The sequence below is a fragment of the Erithacus rubecula genome (assembly GCF_903797595.1).
Source record: "Erithacus rubecula genome assembly, chromosome: 4".
NCBI lineage: Eukaryota > Metazoa > Chordata > Aves > Passeriformes > Muscicapidae > Erithacus > Erithacus rubecula.
In genome coordinates this window covers 37,281,469-37,303,951 of record NC_136686.1, presented here as the reverse complement: position 1 = coordinate 37,303,951, position 22,483 = coordinate 37,281,469, and positions in this window count along the sequence as shown.

Genomic DNA, 22,483 nt, shown 5'->3' with positions numbered 1-22,483 from the left:
ATTAGTGTGCTTACTCAGCTTTACAACAGTGTTCTCTGAAGTCAGTGGACTTGCTTTCCATGCCATCCCGTTTTTCATGAAATTGTAGGTATGTGATCCAGAGCAGCATAGTTTTTACCTGTATGAAAACATCACTATATGAACTTTTTAAAAACTATAAAGCATGTTTTTAACGTTTGCCCTTTTGTCTTTCTTTTTCTTTTTCTTTTTCTTTTTCTTTTTCTTTTTCTTTTTCTTTTTCTTTTTCTTTTTCTTTTTCTTTTTCTTTTTCTTTTTCTTTTTCTTTTTCTTTTTCTTTTTCTTTTCTTTTCTTTTTTTTTCTTTTTTCTTTTCTCACTGTCTTTTCTTACATCCTTCCTTGATAAAACAGTTGCTAAAATGCTAAACGACCCTGAATAAAACTGAACCCAGGTTCACAACTTTCCTAATAGACTAAATTCCAGTTAGTGACTTCATGGTAATTTGTAAGGAGCTGTAGCACACCAGATAGGAAGCTTCCTCCATGCATATACACACACCAGTCTGCCTGTGAACATGGGAGCAAGGCTGCATGCTCTGCCTGCTTCTTACCAGTGAACCCAAATCTCTGTCCCTCCAATGTCCTATTCAGTTGTGCTTTTGAGCCTGACTGGAGATGAAACACTGCATAGCTGCTCACTCAACCTGCCTCTCTTTCCCCCTCCACTCTGCTGCTCTGGAATGGAGAGGAATTGGTAAAATGCATTTTACAATTATACAAGTATTTCCTTCGCCTTAGAAGAATTGGACTAGCAGCCATAGGTATCCAGGCAAAATCCATGAGAAGGTGTACACTAGAAGTCAAAAAAATTATCTTCAGAAAAATATTATGTATTTTCCTTAGGATGACCTCTCAAATCAGAAAAAGGGTTCTCCAGCTGAGTCTCTGTCGGAGCTTTGCTCTTACGGCTCTACTGGGAAGTCTCTATAGCCAGCTCTAGTCCTGGATTAACGCTCCTGTAATCTAAAGGGCTTCCCAGCCGTTCATCCTCCTGATGCTCTGGAGACAGACAGTTCAGCAGCATTGCTCTTACAGTGCGATTTGAGACACAGAAGAGAAGGATAAGCTGACCAAGACCCACAAACAGCCCATGGCAAAGCCCAAAGTAGATCTGCTCCGAGTTTCTGCTTGCTCTTTCAGACCTTTCTTTTCTTTGGCACACCCACAAATTCATCCTGTGGTTTGCTAACCTTAACAAGCCTTTCAATAAAGCTTGTCTGGGTTTTGGATCGGTAAAGAAATTTGAAACCAAGGCAAGGCTTTGTGTTGGTGTGCGCTGTGCTGTGAAAATTTCACATGGCTGTTTTTCACCCAACTTGTTCAACCATAATAGCACAGCACAGTGGGCCAGAAAACTATGTCTTACTGAACAGCCCAGTTTATATGAAGAAGGTGGTAAGAGTGGTGGGTATGAAAAATGGGCTTTCAAGAGTTTATGAAAGTTACCACTTCCTTTGGGAATACACATTCCTTGCAAAATCTGTTCTTCTTCCCATCCATCCATCCCCTTTGTTTTTACTGCAGTGGTTCTGTGTACCCAATAATTTGTCACTATGTATTTGTTAACAGACTTTTCATGCACAGTTAGAATTACTCGTAAAGTCCTGTTTCCACAACCTATATAGAGAAATATGGAGTAACTAGGTTAACTGAATTCAAAGGAAGGCAATTTTAAGTCTTTCATAAAATTTTAAACAAGAAAGGATAAAGAGCTCAAACAATAGTGGTTTTAATATGTCTCTGCTCTTGAAACTCTTGAAACCAGTTTGCAGGTCAGTTGTGAAGATGTCTGAGATGTGTTTGCTACTTGCATGGAGACAACTATCCTGTTAATTTCCGTCCCAAATGTTGACATATATTGCAAAAAGTGCACAGGCTGTGCAAACTCTTGTTTGTTTAGCACAGTAGTCCTTATTTATTCCCTTGGGGCTTTTTACTGCTACCACTAAAGTCTGTGGATTATTAGATTAGTGAGAGCAGAGCTAAGACTCGTGCATGAGACCAGGACCCTATGCTGCTGTTCTAGAGGAACCACAGGTTCATAGATCATTTGTGTTGTGTTTTAAGAAAAAAAAACCTAGTGTCAAACTCCCAATTAAAATTTTACTGTGACTGCCCAAGCTGTGCTAAAATGGAAGGTAAGTCATCTGCCTCAGTCACAGAGTAGCTGCAGTTTTCATTTTCTCAGTGCAGTGAAGGTGGTTGGCAGACATCCGCTTCCAGATATAATTGTGCTGACCAAAGAATCCACCATCTCTGCCTCTTCACACTTCCCCCCATCTGTTTAGCACTCCCCAGTTGTACAGTGGAAGGACTTGCAGGAGAGTTTAGGCAACCCACTGCAGACAACAGCTGCTGGGTGGGCCCAATCCATCTCCAGAAGCCATCTGACCTGAAGCAGACTCTGAATACCATTGCTGTTCTCTTTTGCCTAGCTACCTTTGTTGGTCTTATAAAAACCAAAAACTAACACCCCACTTCACCCTTTAGAGCACTGCTTATCTTCTTATTCACAACTACAGCAATGTTATGCACAGGTAGGTACATGAGTGGGCAGGTAAGCAGAAAGATAGATAGATAGATAGATAGATAGATAGATAGATAGATAGATAGATAGATAGATACATACATACATACATACATACATACATTTTTGTTGTTCTTTAAAGATACAGACCAAAAAAAAAAAAACTACTGCACACTTACACAAACAATCTTATTTTCTCACACTGGAGACTTTTATCTTGATCTTGAACATCCTAGAAGAGGCTGGGACACACAGACTTTTCTGTCCAAGGAAGCTTGTCCATTTTCTCCATCTCTGTCTTTCAATTTATTGAATGATTTAATTTTCCATTGTTTCTCCAGAATACAGCAAAGGCAATAGGAAGAAATGCCTTACAGTTACAGGGAGTCAAAATAATCACTGGAGATGTGTTTGTGTGTGTTGCAATGATTCTGGCATGAAACCCATTGATCTGGCCACCCCTTCTATCCTGTTTTCATTCTTCCTGACATATGTAATGCATGGTTAGCACATTCTATTTCACATTTCTTGCTCCCTTGTTTTATCTCTTCTATGAACATAGTAGTTATGAAAAAAGGTTCACCACCCATAACTATGTTTGCCGATAATTTTACTCCTTTTAGTTTGTTCTTTGACAGACATTTTTGCTTTGGGCATCTTCCAGGTAGCTCTGACTAAAATGAACATTCTGCTGCATAAAATGAAAACAACAATCAACAGTGGAGGGAGATGCCATCAGCCCAGCAGGTCAGATAAATTTTTTCTTAAGTCTTACCAACTTTCTGACTCCAGAGCCATATTTTTATTTTCTCAGGATATCTATAACATTGGTTACAGATATCAGTTTAACTCTGAATATTCTGTCAGCGCACAACTCCCACTCTTGCTAGTGAAAAGACACCTGAAAAACATTTTATCTAAAAGGACAAATTAATGCTAAGTTATTACAATGCTTGTTCAGAAATGGTAGCATTAACCACAGTAAATCCTAAGTGGGGTCCTTTTCTTCTTACAAAACAATAAAGGTCACACATAAATTGACCTATTGCACACATAGATTATGCCTCCAATTTTGTTTGAATTATGATTTTAATGTGATTTTTGAGATTCACAATACCAGAGCATACTACAATGGACAGGGACATAGAGAGTTGTCTAAACCCTTATAAGTGCTGAAAGTTTTTTTTGACTAACACACCAACTAACTTTTTGATTAGATAAAGACCTAAAAAAAACTCCTATGGCAGAGAAGATGGCAATCAAATGTGGAAATCTTAATTGTATAGAGATCCCTGGAGTTTGTTAAATATCTACAGATCTGCTTGTTGTGACAATGTTTATTCTTGCAAGTGAATTCCAAGATAGCCAGGCTTCCTTGGGGTTTAATCTCAGCCTTTTTTTGTTTCTCTGATTAGCTGGAAACTGTAGCAGGTCACCCTGGCTCTTTGAAGAATGAAGGGTCTCATTCCAGGGTGAGGCCCAACAAATTTGTGAATGAATGAAAAGTTAATTGAGGAAAAGGGTAGTGCATACTTTAGTCATAGTTAACTTAAGCAAAGCTGATAAGTCAGTAAATAGAAACACCAGTGTATTCTTTCAAGTAGAATTTTTGCTCTTACTGATATCTTAGGTGTTGTTTCTCTGGCCCTTTTAAAGATTGGTGCTTGTCATAGACACTTTATTATCTAATCTTCTGCCCAAGGAGAGATTCTGTAGTGTTGAGTAATTACAAGTAGATTGAGCTCTGTTGGTAAGTGCACTTAAAAAAAAAAAAAAAAAAAAAAGAAAAGATCATACACTACAAATGTGATTTTTTTTACTTTATCTTTTTAAGATGATTTTTTAAACTAGCAAATACTGTGGGGGAAAAAACTTTAATGACATGCATCGTAATTTTTAGGAAGGTGAATGAAACTTGAATCCTTCTGGGTTTTTGTTTTACTTGAAATATCTTCTGTAATCACTTCAGAATTGTGGTAAAATATAAAAATGTATTATCTGGTAAAATTAAAAAAAAAGTGGCTTAATAAAAGCCAGCCATTCAACTTCAAACTGTCATATTAAAACAAAAAAAAAAATGCAGAAAGTGTATATGCAAGCAAATTTAAAGGCACTCTTTCTTCACAAGTAGAGAAGTACAAGAAAAAGCTGTGTTTTGCAAGAGGAAATCTGCTTAAGGAAAAGGTACAACTGTGAACCATGACATGAAAAATGTACAGAGATGATAAAAGTAAGGGCCACAAGTAGCAGCTTTTGAAGTCTCTATGGCAACATATTTTTAGGAGTCAGAGAAGCTACAGCAAACAGCTGGAGATGAAATCAGACATTTCTTCAGTTTTAAATATGTGTTGGATTTACTGCCCACCCATCTTAGAGCACCTTAGCATTGCTAATGAATTTAGTCTCCTACAGTTCTCAGAGGTTGAGTGCTATTCTTACTGCATAGTTTGGGAAAATACAGCAGGAAAAGATAAAATGATTTGCCATATATCATGCAACAAGACTACAAAAGAGTTAAAGGATGCTCTTACAGACAGAAGATTGGGAATATTACTCTGGCAAATCTGAGTGGAATAGATGCTTCAGTGCAGCCATGAGTACCAGAAGCTGGGGGCTGGATGGTATTTCATGAACTACACTCGTGTCACAGACCAAGGTGACATGAGTGACCTCCATCACTTCAGTTCTGTTCATGTGCATTAGCTAATCTGTGACAAAATTTTATTTGGGGCTCCACTCAAATAAGTAAAAACATTATAGCCACCAATGCTTTTATTAAAGAGGAGACATTTGAGCCATTGAAAATTCAGATAACACGTTAAATATTAAAGGTACAAGCCCACTGCTTATCTGTACACAATAGCTACATGACAAACAACCTAATTGAATTAGTGTATATCCATACAATAGTCCTTGCAACGTGATCTAAAGATGCTTACAGTGGTGGAATTGTTTTCTGGGACAAGAAAACAGGCCTGAGGTCCCAAGCCTAGTTAGGCAGCAGTTCAAGACATGCAAAGGGGGAAGGGGAGGAGGAGGGGGGAAGAAACAGTGCCTTCATCTCTGCTTGACTCCATCCTACATCTAAGATTATAAAGTCTCCAACTGCACCTTACCACAAATATAAATTACAAAAAGCCTTCAATTTACACTAGTTACCAAATTAACCAGTTTAATTTTGTGCTTAAAGAATGCTGGGCACAGAAGACACTGTGCTATCAAGGAGGTTACAATCCAGCTATTTTGCTGTCCTAAAACTCAGCTGAAGCAGGTGTTTGTCTCACAAAAATAGAAACAAGAGTTGCACTCTTTCTGCTGGTACTATGACATCATTATCAGCAAAATAAATAACAACTGATAAATAAGTAGTTAAAGTTTTAGTTAGAGAGGCAACTTCTAGCAGCCTTAGGTCTTGTTCAGTTTCAGTAATCATGCTAAGTCCCATGCATAGCCACAGCTAACTAGTGGTCATTTTAATCATTTTCACCATGGATACAAAGTACAAAGGTTTGTTTAAAAATGCACTGGTTTAAAACAGGAGTGAGCCAACTTCAAAAGCCTTTTCAAAACTGCATACATGGGTCCAGAGGAGAAAAAAAAAAGACTCCCAAGAATTGCATACTGTAGTGTTTTCTTTTTAAGCCCCTGACTGAAAAGTGCAACCCAAATCACCTCTCAACTATGATGTTTTCTGCTGCTTCTGCTCCGAGGAAGCAATTGCTTCCCTGGGGACCCCACACAGCCTGTCAGCCCAGTGGGGAGCTGCCAGAGGTCAGCAGAGCATCCTGCAACCCTGGGGAGGTGGCTCTGCCCTCACGCTGACTCCAGAAACAAAAGGTCTTCCCTTCACCTGGAGAGTGGTCACTGAGCCAGGGCACCAATATGTGTGTTATGGTTAACACAGCAGAGGTTAGATCATTTACCTAAGGCTGGGACACTTAGGTTTAATCCCTTCTTTACTGTGACAGGATTTATGACCATCTCCAGCCATCCAACCTCCAGCCTAGTCAGGATCAGGAGGCACCAGGGAAAGACTTTGGCTTCCTCACTGTGGGGTGGGCAGAGCCCTGGTTACTAAATGGGACCAGCTGTTGCAGAAATAAGCCCCTGAGACTTTTATACCTGTTATACCTACCCCTTCCTCTGCTGTTTTGGGTTTGGAGACCAGGTCAGTAGGCATGTGGTACGTGTGCCAGCCAGGCAGAGCCCAGTTGGTTAAATTTACCTTTTTGCAGTGTGGCTGGGACCCTGTATGGCTCCGCAGAGGTCAGCGTGGAGGGACAGACCCACAGATGGGACCAGGCTCAGGCTGAGCAGCCTGGATCAGTGGCCCAGCTGCCTCCCCTTCCCCTACCCCCTCTTTGGCCCACAATGACTCAAAATGAGAAACTCAGGAAACACAGATTCTGGAAATGGAAAAAGGCAGGGAGGGAAGATGCTTTGCTATGTCTGACACTGCCTTTTGCTGGAAAAGAAAGAATCTTTGGAGCTCTTTTTAATTCCTCATTTTCTTTCTCTTTTTAAAGGTTTAATCCATATTTCCATTGCTTCTCTACTGTCTACTGCACTGTGTGCTTTTTCTCTATATCTGGAGAAGGTGTGTTTTATTTATTATATCTTAAGACACTCAACTTTTAATTTACAAGAACTCATTTCCCTCCAGTTCTGTTTCCCTTCTAAACTGCCTTCCTCCACCCCATCCCCCAGCACCACATACTCTCCTGTGACAAATACCCACTGTGGCAAGGAATGATGCTTATCCTGGGTGAAAACCAGCTCCCTTCCCCTCTCCCTTTCACTCCCCTCCCCTCCTCTCCTCACAGGGCTAAGGCCAGCAGGAGCAGGAAGCAAGGCAGTGGGGGCAAGGGACATGCAAGGAAAGGGCAGCTGAAGCCCTGGTGCATAATTCAGAGACCCCACAAAGCATCCAGCTCAATATAAACTTTGACCTTTTCACTTTCTCTGCTATGCTACTCAACAGGCACTTACCAAACCCAAGCTGGTGAAATAACAGCCTTTTTAGTGTGTGTTTTGTTTTGTTTTTACTAACAATTAAGCTATGCCAGAGAAAAAGTCAATCTTTTCTATCTTTCATAAAGCCAGCAAATACTTTCATGTTCTATTTAAAACTAAATAGAAATACAATAAAAAATTGGGGACCTCAAAAATAATAAACCACGCCTTCCATTAACTCTTCTTTAAAAGTTTTCTTTTTCTTAGGAATAGAAATCTGTAATTGTTCCTGTGGAATGCACTTTTAATAATAGTGCACTATGAACACTTCAGGTTTTGTTTTTAATAACAGATTCAGTATTTAAAATGAATAATAGTTTACATTAGTAGAGTTCTTTAATTATTTTAATTTATTTTATTTTTTAAAGTCAGTGGGATATGTTTTTTTATGTCTCCCAGTCAGTTAAGGAAGACAAAAGCCATTCCTAGTTGATATTCTTCAAACTTCAGTGATTTTGTTATTTTAACATCTCTTAAATGTAAAGACTTTTTCAGGATGTCAATTCTCCCATGAATAAACTTTATTAAGATTTACATTTAAATGAAAGAGATAATTAATTCACACCATTCCATTTGCTTATTACTTGACAGTCAGGGTGTATTAAATGCTCAGATGTGTGAAAAGAAAACATAGAGAAAGAGGCACAAATAAAACAATCAGCATCAAAATACCGTTTTCTGTCACCATTTTCCTAAGTTCATATAATAAAACTGTCAACTGCATGAAGTTATTTTCTGCTTTTTATGAGCATGGATTATCCTCACTTTCCAGTGAATAATTTCACTGACACTGTAAATTTTTGTTTGTGCTCTTTTTTCTTTCTAATTTTAGAAGTCATGGTAGTTATGACTATTTCTATATTTAAACATCCCCCTCACCCACACCCCTGAATGGCTGCCTGGACAATCAGTAACTTTTTCCAGTAAACTCTGTATAATAAGTCAGTGTTTTCTTTGTTTGAAAGGTAATTTCTAGAACCATTTGCTTGCAAACAGGAATAATACCCATTTGGGGGGTTAATATTATGAGCTTTTTTACTAAAAAATCTAAGCCATTTTGTATTTTAAATAGAATGTGGTTTGTTTGAAGACAAACAAATCTTATCTGTGGAAAGTCTCATTATTACCCAACCACTCTTTTCTTGTTTAGGGGCTGTATTGACTGGGGTGCAAACAGGCTCTGCTGAAGCCAAGCAGCACCGGCTTTCTGCTGTCTGTTCAACTAATTCCTACATCTACTACTACCAAATGTAAGGCACAGAGAAACAGGAGTTGTTTTTGCCAGTGCCCCAGGCCCCCTTTTGCCCTGCCCAGAGGCACCTTCAGCAATGCAGATGGGCACAGTGCTGCTTGTTTGGCTCCCACCTATCCACCAGGTGCTCACAGGTCTCACATGAGTTTTCTCCTTAGCTCCCCAAAGGAAACCAGTAGCTTTCCAGAGGCTGGAGTCATGACCTGTGTCTCTGCTAAAGCCTCACTCTCAACCTTCCCAGACTTGCAGATGAGAGAAGCAAAAGAGCAAAGCATCACTAATGGCCAGAACATCATGGAGAAGCAGAAATTGTTGCTTTGGTGTTTGGTAGGTTGCTTGTTTTGGACAGAGAGAGAGAGAGAGAGAGAGAGAGAGAGAGAGAGAGAGAGAGAGAAAGGGAGAGAAGGAGGTTTGTGCACACCCCCCCCCCCCCCCCTTCCCCCCCGGGAAAGTAATGGTGGGTGATAAGAAATCTGAGCTTCTGGACATCTCCCCCTTCACCACCAAAGGCAGTTGGGTAACCCCTCCCTGGCTGGCTTTTCAGGGAAAGACAGGTCAGATTACTGGAAAGTGTGGTCTTGGTAGTAGCCTAAACATCCACGTAAAGCCTCCTTTATGAAGCTGTTTTTAAGAAGTTGTGAGAAGTAGCTAAGCTGAAGAGCCTTTGAGGTACAGGCTGTCTTTGGCAGTGTGAACACAGCTGATCTGTACTCTATTGCATGACTGGCTAGGAAATTTTGACTGCAAAGACTCAGTGTGACTGTTGAGGAAAAAACACATGAGTAAAGTACAAAGGCTATTTTGGGCACAACAACTAGTCATTCTGAACACTAAGGGAATACATACACACACATCACAAAACATTACATATATGGAGATGCTATGATAGCTCATACTGTCTCATAATTTCCATTAAAAAGTTTCAAGGATTTCATCATTCACTCATTTCACATTTACTTTGGGGCAAAACTAGACATAGACCATACCTTAAAAAATGGGAGGACTTGAAAAAGCCTAATGCTCAAACCACGTAATTTCATGCAAAGACAGCATTTTATTAGCAAAAATTCTGACAAAAAGTGGCTGGTAGTAAAATAACACAACTGTTTTCTGCATTTGGGTCACAACGATCCCATGCTCCAGACTTAGGTTAGAGTGTCATGAGGGCTGTTCAGCTGAAAGGAATTTGGGGGTGCTGGTTAGTATCTGGCTGGACATGAGCCAGCAGTGTGCCCACATGGTGTGCAGCATCTTGGCCTGTATCAAGAACAGCGTGGTCAGCAGGACTAGGGCAGTTACTGTCCCCCTGTACTCAGCCCTGCTGAGTCTGCACCTTGAGTGCTCTGCTCAGTTTTGGGCACCTCACAGCAAGAACATTGATGTGCAGGAGTGTGTCCAGAGCTGGTGAAGGGTCTAGAAAGTGAGTGACATGAGTGGCTGAGGGACCTGAGGGAACCTTGGAGAAAAGGAGGCTCAGGGCAGATCTCCTTGCCCTCTGTACCTACCTGACAAGAGGAATTAGTCTCTTCTGCCATGTCTCAAGTGAAAGACTGAGAGGAAATGGCCTTAAGTTGCGACTGGGGAGGTTCAGAAAACAAAATTTCCCTGAAAGATTGGTCAGACATTGGAATAAGCTGTCCAGGGAGGTGGTGGAGTCACTGTCTCTGGAAGTGTTCAAGAGGCATCTTGAACATGTGGGGGGTTATGGTTTAGGGGTGATTATGGTAGTGCTTGGTTGATGGTTGGACATGATCTTAAAGGTCTCTTCCAAGCTTGATTCTGAGACCATAAATACATTGCATTTTTTTAGGTATTCCACCTCCCAATGGGATTTTTAAACCATTTACAAATGTTAATTATTTCACAGCTGCTGTCAGGTAAAGTATAAATTATTCCATTTGACACCAAAGGAAACCAAAGGCCGTCTAAGAGACTCAGCTTTGTGAAGAATCTAATGACATAAAATGACACAAGTCTCAGCATCATTCTCTTTCTTTCAAACATCACCTCTTTCTTCAAGTACAGCTATGAGTTTCTTTACCATTACAACAGCAAAAAATAAAGACAAATTAATTTGATTTTTACTGTGATTTAGAAAGCCACTGCAATAAATACATACTATACTGCCTTTGAGGCAGCTGTACTCAAGGCTTTTGTCTTTGCAGTGAATGATTTACCACAACAAAAATAGATCTATTACCACCCTGGAACTTTAGTCTTGAAGGTGGACAGAGTAATGTATAAGAGGTGACAAAGCTGCACAGGTTGCAAAGGTTAAGGTGTATCTGTCCTGGGACGAGCTTTCCCACAGTTCTAAGGGGAAACACCTTTCCACTTAGCACTGTTCATCAGTACTGAATGACTCAAGAAAAATAAATTCATTACAAATTAAGAAAAAAAATCAAACTCAACACAACCTTTTCACCCCAGGTGTTTTCTTTAAAGCCATTAGGACACATTTCTCTCACTTTTTCCTGCTTTTTTCTTTGCTCCCTTATCTCTGCATGTAAGTAGATCATTGAACTCCAGGAGCTGGAGCTTCAGAAAAAATGCACAAGTAATGGAAAATCCTAAACATTACTTTCACTTTTGGTGGGCTTGCATCCCCAGATGCTAATTAAATAAGTTAATTTCTGTCAAGCTTGTAACTTCACTTTAAACTTTTGAGACCCCACTTCTGATCATAACTTTTAGTTTCTGACCTGCTGCTAGAGATACTGAATTTGAGTTTGAATTTGGAGAAACTGATTTATTTCAAGCACCATGTGCAGAGCTGCTAGCTCCGTCTCCTCAACTAATGAAAACATCAAGAGTCAGGCTCCAAGAAACTTGTGAGATGGAAAAATTTAAGTATTATCATTTAGAGCCTTTTCTTTAGGCCCACCTTTTTTGTTTTAACACCTCCTACCCTTCTGCAGGATGCATACATAATAATGACAGCCCTACCCTGCTTATTTATAGTGAGCAATGTAACGGTGACCTCCTCTGGAAAAGCTATTGTAAAAAAGAAATGCAACACAGAAATCACGTGCTGACATTGCTGAGAACTCACAGCTTTTCCTTAATGTACATGTTCCTGGTGATTGATGCCAGTCTGACCCAGTCCACATCTTCCTCTTTCATCAACTGAATCTGCAGCAATTCCCTTCACATGGAAGTTGTGTCCAGTCCCCTGCTCCCAGAAAATGCTGGGGAGGGAGCATAGGGGTCACAAAAATGGCTACCCCCACTCCAAGCTCCTAAATTTGAGCTTACTTCCTACATATTTTCAAACAGCCAACAATGTGTTATATCTGTAGAGACATTTGTCTCCAATTTTCTTGAACGGTACTGGGATCAAAACTGGACTGGTACCATTTTGTGGAAGTGAAGAGAAAGTAAGCCAGACTGAGAACTGGTTTTTGCAGAAGGAGGATCTGTCTCTGTAGGAGAAAGGGTTCTGCTGTTCAGAATGATGCAATGGTTTGTATTGGAAGGGACCTAAGAGATCATGTAATTCCAAACCACCTGCCATGGACAGAGACATATTTCACTACACCAGGTTGCTTGAAGCACCATTCGACCTGGCCTTGAACACTTCCAGGGATGGGGCATCCAAAGCTTCTCTCAGCAACCTGTTCCTGTGCCTCACAAACCATACAGTAAAGAATTTCCTCTTCATATCTAACCTAAACTTTCAGTTTAAAGCCACTCCCCCTTGTCCTGTCACTACATGGCCATGTGAAAAGCTTCTCTCCAGCTCTCTTGTAGTCTCCTTTAGGTACTAGAAGACTGCTGTATGGTCTCCTTGGAGTCTTCTCTCCAGGCTAAACAACAACAACAGTCTCAGTGTGTCTTCATAGGAGAGGTACTCCAGCCTCTGAGCATCTTCATGGCCCTCCTTACTCCAAAGTCTATGTCCTCACTATGTTGGAGGCCCCAGAGCTGGATGCAGTACTCCAGGTGGGTCTCACAAGAAGGAGGCAGAGGAGGAGAATCACTTCCCTGTCCCTGCTTCTTGGTTTCCCTCCTTCCCTGAGTAGTGGCAGTGGTGCAATGGGGTAGGACATTTCAGCTAATTAGAACCCAATTTACTTTGACTCACCAGCTGCTAATGCTGCAGCTTTTCTGAGTGATATGTGGTCTTCAGTTCTTCTTTATTATGCTTAAAGAAACCCCCAAATCAGATTTTTCTTTTAGCATTAGAAATTCAGGTGCTGTCTGGCTTGAAAATTTTTCTGGCAAGGGGAAACACATTACAAGAGGCAAGAAAGTGAAAGACAAACAATTGAAAACCATTAGCAGTGTTGTCAGTTCTAATGGTTTTCGGAATAGGTTGGAGGATTTCAGACCCTTTTAAAGGCTTTAATAGGAAAATACAGGTTTTTAGAATCAGTTTCATGACTGATCATTCTCCTTCTCCCACCTGCCACCCAGAGGTGCCCCAGCTTCATCTCTTTAAAGACCAGGTACACAGTACTTTGTTTACCAGCTGTCCTGTGCTCCTGCTCACCACTCACTACTTCACAAGAGGGGGCTGAAACAATAAGAGGCATAGGTTAACAAGAGTTAAAGGAACAGCAGCAGCTAAGATAGCTGCTCATTAATGAATGCAGCTAGCATAAATTATGTTTGGAGGAAGGAGAGGTGGATGATTAATTTTGGAGGTTGCAGAGATGGAGGAATTTTGCTTATGGAAGTGAATCTGTATTTATGCAAAGGAGTCTATAATTTTGTTTTGATGTGGGGGATGGAAGTGTTCCTGGAGATGTAGCTGAAACAATTGGAATCCATCATAATAGTGTCTAAGTTTTCAGCTTGCTCTGTCACTGCCATGGGTAAAGTCAGGAGTTGGAACTGTGGCTATGGGATATAGAAACTGAGGTAGAAATGCATTATTCTTTCCCCAAGGCTATGGGACCACATACAACAGCACTGCCCTGGGATTTGGGGCAAGTGAGGGTGGGAGAAAAGCAACCAGTGGTTTCTCAGAAGTAAATTCCAATGTGGTAATTATTTCTTATAACTGTGCTATGAAGAATTTCATTTAAGTAAATAAACACAATTCTGACATTATTTCAGGGACTTCATTTTGAGTTGCAGATACCAAATCTGATCACTACCTGGTCCCTGTGTTACATGCAGTTACCTTTTTTTGACTTGCTTCATCTATCATGTAACAGCTGTTCTTTTGTTTTGCTGATTAAAGAAATATTTGTGGAATGGAAATGACTTAAATATGGAAGCAAAGCCTAAGATGCTAACTCTGTGGCTAGACCATGTCAATGGAATTCTAAGTTTGTTCTGAAAAGTCTCCCCTTGCTTTTCTCTAGCTATTACATAGTTTCTCTGTATGTTAACATGTTCCACACAGGGGTCAGCAGTAGTTATCCATAATGAGGTAATTACAAGGTACATTGAGTACAGATGTATGTTAAGGGACATACATTAAGGATGTAGACTAATGGTGTTGTGGTGACAGCATGTTCAAGTCTTTTGGTAATGTTCTGTACACTGAACACCTTTAATATCACTTCTTTTATTAAAGTAGGTTTTATCAGCCTTTTTTTTCTGACTACTGAATTTATTTCCATGTATATATTCATATCTGTGTGTGGAAATTAACAACAGATCAAGGATACCAATCTAATAATTCAAAACAGGTAATAGATGTGTCTGTATTTTTTTTGGTCCAAGCTTTCTTCACAGATTTAAAACGATCCCATTACCATTAAATGAGAAAATATGGTTTTGTTATCTTTGTGTGATTTTGAAAAACATAGCCGCAGAATAGGTGAAGAGGAAGCACATTGCTCAACTAGTAAATTTGAAATTGCTGCATTGGCCTCATAGAAGAGGAATAATACGTGAAAGGACTTGAGAATGAAGATAAAACATGTTTTACCTTAAGTGAGGTAGTGTGTCTCCTGTCAGGAGGCACTTAGCATCAAGCTGTTCAGCACAGGCTCTAAAACTTGCATCAGCCTTGCTAAACTCTATCTTGGGTGGTTGATCTGTGCACAGCAAGGTCCTGGTCTGCTACTTACTATTAGCAACACCTGAGCTGGGGATTTAATCCTAGTTCCCAAGCTACTGTGACACAGATCTCGAACCTCTGCAGCCAAAGGCGCAAAGGGCAAATTTTGAATCTTCTTTTGGAGAGAATAAGAAACCCTATTGAGGGCAAAGGACCTCAAATTTGAGCACTGAGGTGAAGTAGTTGCACTCTGGGTCATGGGATGGCTCAGTATTGATCAAAAATCTTATTCCACGTGCATGTCGCATAATTGTATTAATATTTCCCTAACAATAAGATATTATGATAAAATATTAAGAGAAAAATCTTGTGAGTATATTCTGTATTCAATGTGAGGTTTGAATAGCATGTAGTTATCAATACAGGAAGCTCTAGCTTTGAGAAGGATAGTGAAACTATGGAAGAGTTTAACAAAAAACATCTTATGTTTTGAAAGAAACTGCAGGAGGGAAAAAAAGTATGTTAATGTTTAATTAAAAGACCACTACCAAGATGGAAGATGAATTTTGATTAAACTGGCACCCTTAACTTGTGTATTTTCCAAACTGTGTGCTTGTATTTTTCATCTCAATTAACTTGTGGTATTTATATTTTCAGTAACGTATGTATTTAATATAAACTAGACATAATATATATTATTATATATTTTATAATATATATTGTACATTATGTTCTACTTAAAGTTAAAACAACTATAATGCAACTTATAAGATTTTGTGTGTGTTGCGATGTACACACAGATGTATCAGTGTACACACTTACAAGGGAGGCAGAATTATGCTTATATAACTGCACACGTTAAAAGTGGGACTGTTATTTGCCTTGCTAACGTAATTAACAGCATGAGAATACTGTTTTTGTAACACCTAGTAACATTAACAAATTAAACCTGCTTAACGTTCCCTATGTTGGAACAGTCAACTAAAAGCCCAAATGGAACAAGGTAATTCTCCACCACGTGAGGACAGGACCTTTGCAACCAAAAGGAACAGACATAGTTTATTTTTAAATGGCAGCTTTTTCCTCAAGCCAACACTAAGCGCTGCAAGAGCTTGGGTGGCAGCGCAGGGGAGAGCGGAGGGACAGACTGGTGTCCGGCGGCGCAGCTCTAGGATGCCAAGGGAAGCAGCTGGAAGCGGCGATCGAAGCGTTTGCAGGATGGGAGCCTTCCGAGAAGCCGCTGCCCGCCAGCCTCCCGTACCACCACGGCTTCTTAGGGATTTATTTGCTTCCCCAACACGCCATCCCGCTTCAGCTCACGGAACACCTCAGGCGCTGCCCTGCTCCTGGTGCCGGCCCCTCCTTCGGTCAGACGGGCTCAGCTCCGGGCGGTCCGGCGGGGGAGAGGGGCGGTAGCGCCGGTACGGCCCGGGCAGCCCCCACCGCATCCCGGCAGCCCCCATCGCTTCCCCGGGCAGCCCCCATCGCTTCCCCAGGCAGCCCCCATCGCTTTCTCGGGCAGCCCCCATCACATCCCGGCAGCCCCCATCGCTTCCCCTGGCAGCCCCCATCGCTTCCCCGGGCAGCCCCCATCGCTTCCCCGGGCAGCCCCCACCGCGTCCCCGGGCAGCCTGCGGGCGGGGGGCGCTGAGTCAGCGCTGCCCGTGTCAGCCGGGCGCGGCCGGGGGAGGGGGCGCGGGTGGCTCCCGGGTCAGCTCCGCGGCTAACGGGGGACCTCCCCGTGTCACCTGGGCTTGGACCCGGTCCTTCCCCGGGGTGGGTTTGTGTGTGACACCGCGACTGCCATGTCCCGCCATCCCCGTCCCATCCCCCGAGCAGGCGGAATTCTGCGGCCGGGGGTGAAGAGAGGGGTGGAAGGAGGGTGGGTGAGCCCTTCGTGGCAGTGCAGCAGCGGGAGGCCATCGATCTTGTTTAGGAGCTGGTGCGCAGCTAACACTTCCTGCGGTAATTTGTGACCGTGGCTATTGATTGTCCGCGTCCCGTGCGCCCGCCGCCCCGACGCCGCGCAGTCTGGGGAGGAGGAGCCCGGCCGGGCGGGAGGGGGAGGAAATCCCCCGCCGCAGCCGCCTTCTTTGGGGGTCCCTGCGCCCTGCCGCCGCTTCCCTTTTTCCTTTTTTTTTTTTTTTTTTCTTTATTTTATGAATGGACTGGATGCCCGGTGACACATTACCCGCGTTTTTCTTCTTCTTGGAAAAAGCCAGCCGGCTTGCCTTGGGTTCAAACCAAGTTTAAGCAACAGTTCTTCCCACTGCTGGCGGGCAGGGAGGGAAGAGAAGTCCGTGTCCCCTGGTCCCCGTCCCCTCCACGGGCCGGGCCGGGCTGGCAGGTCCCGGGGCAGAGGGGCGGTGAGCGCTCCCCTGAGGTTGGCGGGGTGGGCGAGGCGGCGGGTCTCGCTGGCCGGGGGGCTCCTGCCCCGGTGGGTGGCGGGCAGAGGGGAAAACCAACCTTCACAAGGGCCTGGGGGCCAGCTGGAACAGCTTCGGGGCTGGGGGCTCTCTCAAGGCGCCCGGTGAGGGGCATCCCCGAGGGCTGTGGCAAGGCAAGGTCTAGAACCTCCGGCCCTGGGCTGGACGGAGCCGGCTCCGCTCGCCTCGGTAAGGCATTTAACATCTTTGCTTTGCCTTTTGTAATTGTCCCGGCGTCCCCCGCCCTCATTCTCCTCCCGGTTTATAGGCTGTCCAAGCGGTAGTCTTTCTACTCTCTCTCATACACACACACGCGCGTTTACCAGGTACAAAGGTACAGGTTTGCCCCTTTCCCCAGCGCCGCGGACACGCTGTGACCCCGCCGGGCTCGGTACCCGGTGCCCGCCTGCCTGCGCCGGGCCCCCAGCGCCGCAGCAACTCGAGGAGGAGGCTCTTGCGTTGCCTCTCGCAAAACTTTGCCACTTATACATGTTTTTTAATTTATCTACGCTTTAAATGCGCCTCCCCCACACACAACTCCCAGTACTCAGCAACGACTTTTTTTCTGTTTCCGTTCAAAGACCGAGACTGTGCTACTCGCCCTTTAGTTGTTTCGTTCTTAAACAACGCGATTCAATTTTGTAATCTGCCCCCCAGCTTTCCTAAGCGAAGCGGGGCGGGGGCTGCTTGTTTTCTGAATGGTGGCAAGGAGGAGCATAAGGGACAGCGGTGATCTCTGGCTGCTGTCGAGCTGGCTGCCCCGATCGTGGGAAAGTGGCTGCACGTAAAGCAGCAGATTCTTTGTCCCTGTTGTTCTTCTGTAATCGATCTCACTTCAAGTCGAGGGGTGGAAAACTTCAAAGGCAGATCAGGCTGTTGGAGGTCGGGGCAAGAGCACAATCAGCTCGTAATGCACCCACTTTGCCTCCTCCCCCTCTTACTCCTCCTCCTGCAGGAGCCGGGGATTTGGATGGGGTGGGGGTGAGGGGAAGAGCCCTCCGATCTGTAAAGTACGTCCAATCAATAAATAAAATGCAGACTTTGTGGAAGGAGGGAAAGGGAGCGAGGGAAGGAAAAGACTTGTGTTAGTACTCCCAAGTCACATGTAGGACATACAGGATCCTGACTGCACTTTTTCTGCCTATCCTGAATTGTCTAAATAGCTGAATAGCTGTGTTCTAGTTATGTATGGAATAGTTTCTCGCTCTCCACCTCTTTTTTTTTAGGTCCTTCACTAGGTCAATATTAGGACTGTTCATTTTGCTGCATAAATTACTATAGAAGAATAAAAATAGCTGTTTCGCACCAGCTGAGAGTTGTAGTACAACGCAATCTACTACCGCACGCAGTTTCGGCAGAGGAGGGAGGGGGGAGCACTGCTGATGCCAAGACAAAACAACCGCGCTGCGGACATCTGCCATTCAGAGCCAGCTGCGGCTGCGACTCCGGTCACATCTGCCAACACGTGTGAAGGACATCTAGGAAGGCATATCCCAAGTCACGGGAATACGCCCTTGCATTGAAGTGTGTTACACTGGAACATCCTTTTGCTAGACTAGAGTAGAAAACTTGCCTGGAGTGGTTTATGAAATTTCCTTAAAAAATATTTGGAATAAGATGTCAGAAAAAATGCACACAATCAAATCTAGATGCACCCCACACACCTTCCTACTACAGTACCTTTAACTTTCGAGTGCTGTGAGAAACTTGAATTTAACCTTTTGAGACCAATGATTCTGCTGCTTTATACTGCTTTCTGGTATGCCTTGTATAAGCATTTAAATACACTCTGACTGTATCATGTTACTTTTCTCTCCTAGCTAACTGTGCAAAATTGGAAATTAAAAAATTTGATGAGTAACTTTTTAGTAGAGTTTAGATTCTTCCTCTAGCTCCAATTTGTGCCCATGTGCCCATAAAGAAGCTGCTAACCAGGACTCTCTCTAAGCCTATTTTGGGATTCCCTTGCCCTAAAAAAAACCCTTGGTAACATACAGCAGTAGCTGAAGCAAGCTATTTTAAATGATGGGTTGTGCCAGCAACAGGAATTTCAGGTATTCCTGGGACTGCTGTAACCTGTGACAGAAACTTCATTAGCCTCAGACAGAGAAGTGAAAACTGCAACTCAGTTTGGCACCTTTGGTAAGTTAGGTTTCTGCTCGTGTATGCTAAGGACAGGGGTTTAGTAATTCTCTGAGTTTTTGGGTAAGTTATGGTTTGGGGGTTTTTAATAAGTAATATAATTTGAGCATCCTCCACACTGTTAATACCCCCTTCAAATATCTTTCCACTCATAGTCAGCTTCAAGTAAAGCAGTAAAGCAGCAACATATTATGTGCAGTCACATGGTACAGATGAAGCTCATGGCAACACCCTGTGCTTGTACAGGGATATTATAAAGGACATTTCCACTCAGTTGATTGCAGCCTTTCAGTTATTCACCCTTTACATCATAATTTTCTGTCGGGTTTCTTTCCAAGAACAAATTTTTCAGGGGCTATTTTAGAAAAAAATACCCAGCTCTGTTTAAATACAAAGAAAATGCAAAAACTCTGAAAGCACTTGCTTTACATTGTAACCATGTTCTCAACAGCGTTGGCTTTTCAGTGTTGTACCGTAGAGAGCTAAAAGTAGGAAGGAATCTCATTCAATTAGAAACTTTTTTTAGTGAAATAGTTGTGCTTAGTGTGATCACTGAGGCTGGATTTTTATCAAATGAATGGGTTATTTTAAAAAAAAATTCCTTACATCCAATTAACCCAGCCCATGCTGGCTAAGAGAACTATCGTTGCATTGTACATTTGCACATGGAATAGGAATCATATTATAGGAATAGGGCTACCATACATCTGATTTTTTTTCCTTTGGATGACAGCTCTCCTTCCCCTCACCCGCCCTCTGGGTCCCATCTGGATAACCTTTTCATAATTGCACTCTATGTTTTAAAATCTTTGCCAGAATGGGAACTGGGGCTTTTTGTTTTGTTTTCTCTCTCCCTCTTTTTTTCTTCTTTCTGCTTTGTTTTGCTCCAGGGAGGACTAGGCAAGGGGTGGGCTTGGCCCTGTGTAGTATCTAATGAGAGAGGAAGAGGCAAGCAAAACAATAGCAGCAACATGGAGGCACTAAGTGCAACAGCTTGGTGCTATTCCAAACCTCAGAAAAGGGTTTGGAGGTTCATACTTAGGAGAAAGATAGCCTAGGTTCAGATAAAAAGGAGAATAATGCTAGTACTTAAAGGGGTTTTGGGAACTGAGGAAGTTTGGAGTAGTGTTCCACTGGTCTGGGAAATCTTTGGGGAAATGTACAAGGGGATGGGTTTGACAACCCCCTCATACTTGGAGTTTGAGGATCTCTGAGTTGGGAAAATTTAGGATTATCTCCACAGACACTTCTAACAAGGACTTTGGCTTGTGGTAGGGAGCACATTCAGAGCTATTGAACTTCATCTCCCACCATGAAAGCAGTAATGGTAAGTGTATCATATAGAACTTCTACAAATATGCTGCAGAAACAGGGCAAAACACCTACTAGTACTGCTACTAAATCTGCTAGACATAGTCAGTAAAGTTAGAAGGGCTGTAAATGGGAATTATGCTCTGCTTCTAGTTCTTTTTCTCCCTCCTTCCATTTCTTCTTTTTTAGACTCTTGCAATCTTTCTAGAAGAGTAGGATTTATTCCTTGGAGACACCTGTGGCAAAGGCTGAACAACAAGGTATGCTGAAGGTGCTCAGAATGAATATTTGCATTCTTATACCTCTGCCCACAAGCCCAGCATTCCTGCTCTGGCACTTTGCAGAATGTGGCATAACTTCAATATAATGGATATTGCAAGATTCCAATAAGATCATCCACATTTTCCAGCTAATAATTTAAAAGTTTTATCAGCATATTTGGATACATGCTGAATCATAATTCTAGAAACACCTATCCTTTGTCTACTTGTTGAGATACACTTAAATATGAGTCTGAAATTCCATCAGTGTAGGGATTTCCCTCCTCTTTTACATGTTGCTGTTGAGTTTGGACATATTCTGTCCCAATGCATCCTTACCACAGGGCTGTTACAGAGGAACTGGTGTTTCCATTTTGAAGATGCCAAACCAAGGTGAAGAGAAACTCTGGGTAAAGTTTGATGAATGTGTGCATTTTGAAATGAAATCTCAAGGTCTCCCAGCTCTGAAATACCTTCTTACCTCCTTCTCTGGTCTACATGGAATGCAGATTTTCCATGGGATCTGAGCTCTCCATTACTATGGTGTGACAGAGCATGACCTCTGATATCACATGATAGAGGAAAGTATCATTCCTGAGTTCTGTGCACTCAGCCTTGCACCAAAGCTATTCCATGCGTGTGTCTTGTGGATCTTCTCAAGACAGGAGTGTCTTTTTTTCAGACATTTCCCTATTGTAGGTAATCAGGGCTATAAGGCACTTCTTACTTCAGGTTCTGCAACAGTGGTTGCAGGCAAAGCTGTTTAGTTCTCAGGAAATAAGTGAAACATATTTAGTATAGGTGGTCAAAGAAGTGCAGTGGTCCCCTTGAAAGTGACCTTAATAGACTAGTGTTGTCATTTAAAAGTCTCTGTATAGCTGGGAAGTGAATCAGGCTTCCCCAGTTCTTCAGTTTTCTAAACATGAGCTCTGCTTCACACTTAGAAATACCACCCATTCTGTTTCCCTCTCTTTTTTTTTTTTTTTTTTTTTAAATCTCTCCCTTTAGCACTTTTCTACTCCTTTTACTCTTCATATTCCATTTTCTTTCACTTTTCAACTTAAACTTAAAATGCTCTGTTTAAAAATGCAGGGGCCAGATCCTCAGAGCCAGCCAAACCACACATGGTGCAGGCCCAGGGTATAGGGAGGGGGAAAGTGGCTCTAAGCCATTTTTCATCTCCCTGGATTCTGGGTTGAATTGGTGCCAAAGTGGCCCCTGGCATAACTGAGAGCAGGAATGCTCTAAATTACACTAGTTAGAACAGTTCCCAAGGGCCTATCCTATGCCACTTGCTCCTTTCCGCCTTGGCCACCTATGAAGGCCTCCTACACTGCTTTATTTTGTGCAGGGATTTCCTACATTAGGGAATGCCCAGCTGCCCTGTTATGGTACAAAGGTGATAGAGAATCATTCCCTAAGAATTTCCAGAATAAATAAAGCAATTCTGTTTAAGAAAATTACAGAAATAACATAGCATTAGAATTTGTCATCTTAATGACTTTGCTTGAACATCACATTTTTCCTTCCTACCTTCAATGTGCATTTGGCAGGGAAAGGACTTGTTTTGAATTAGT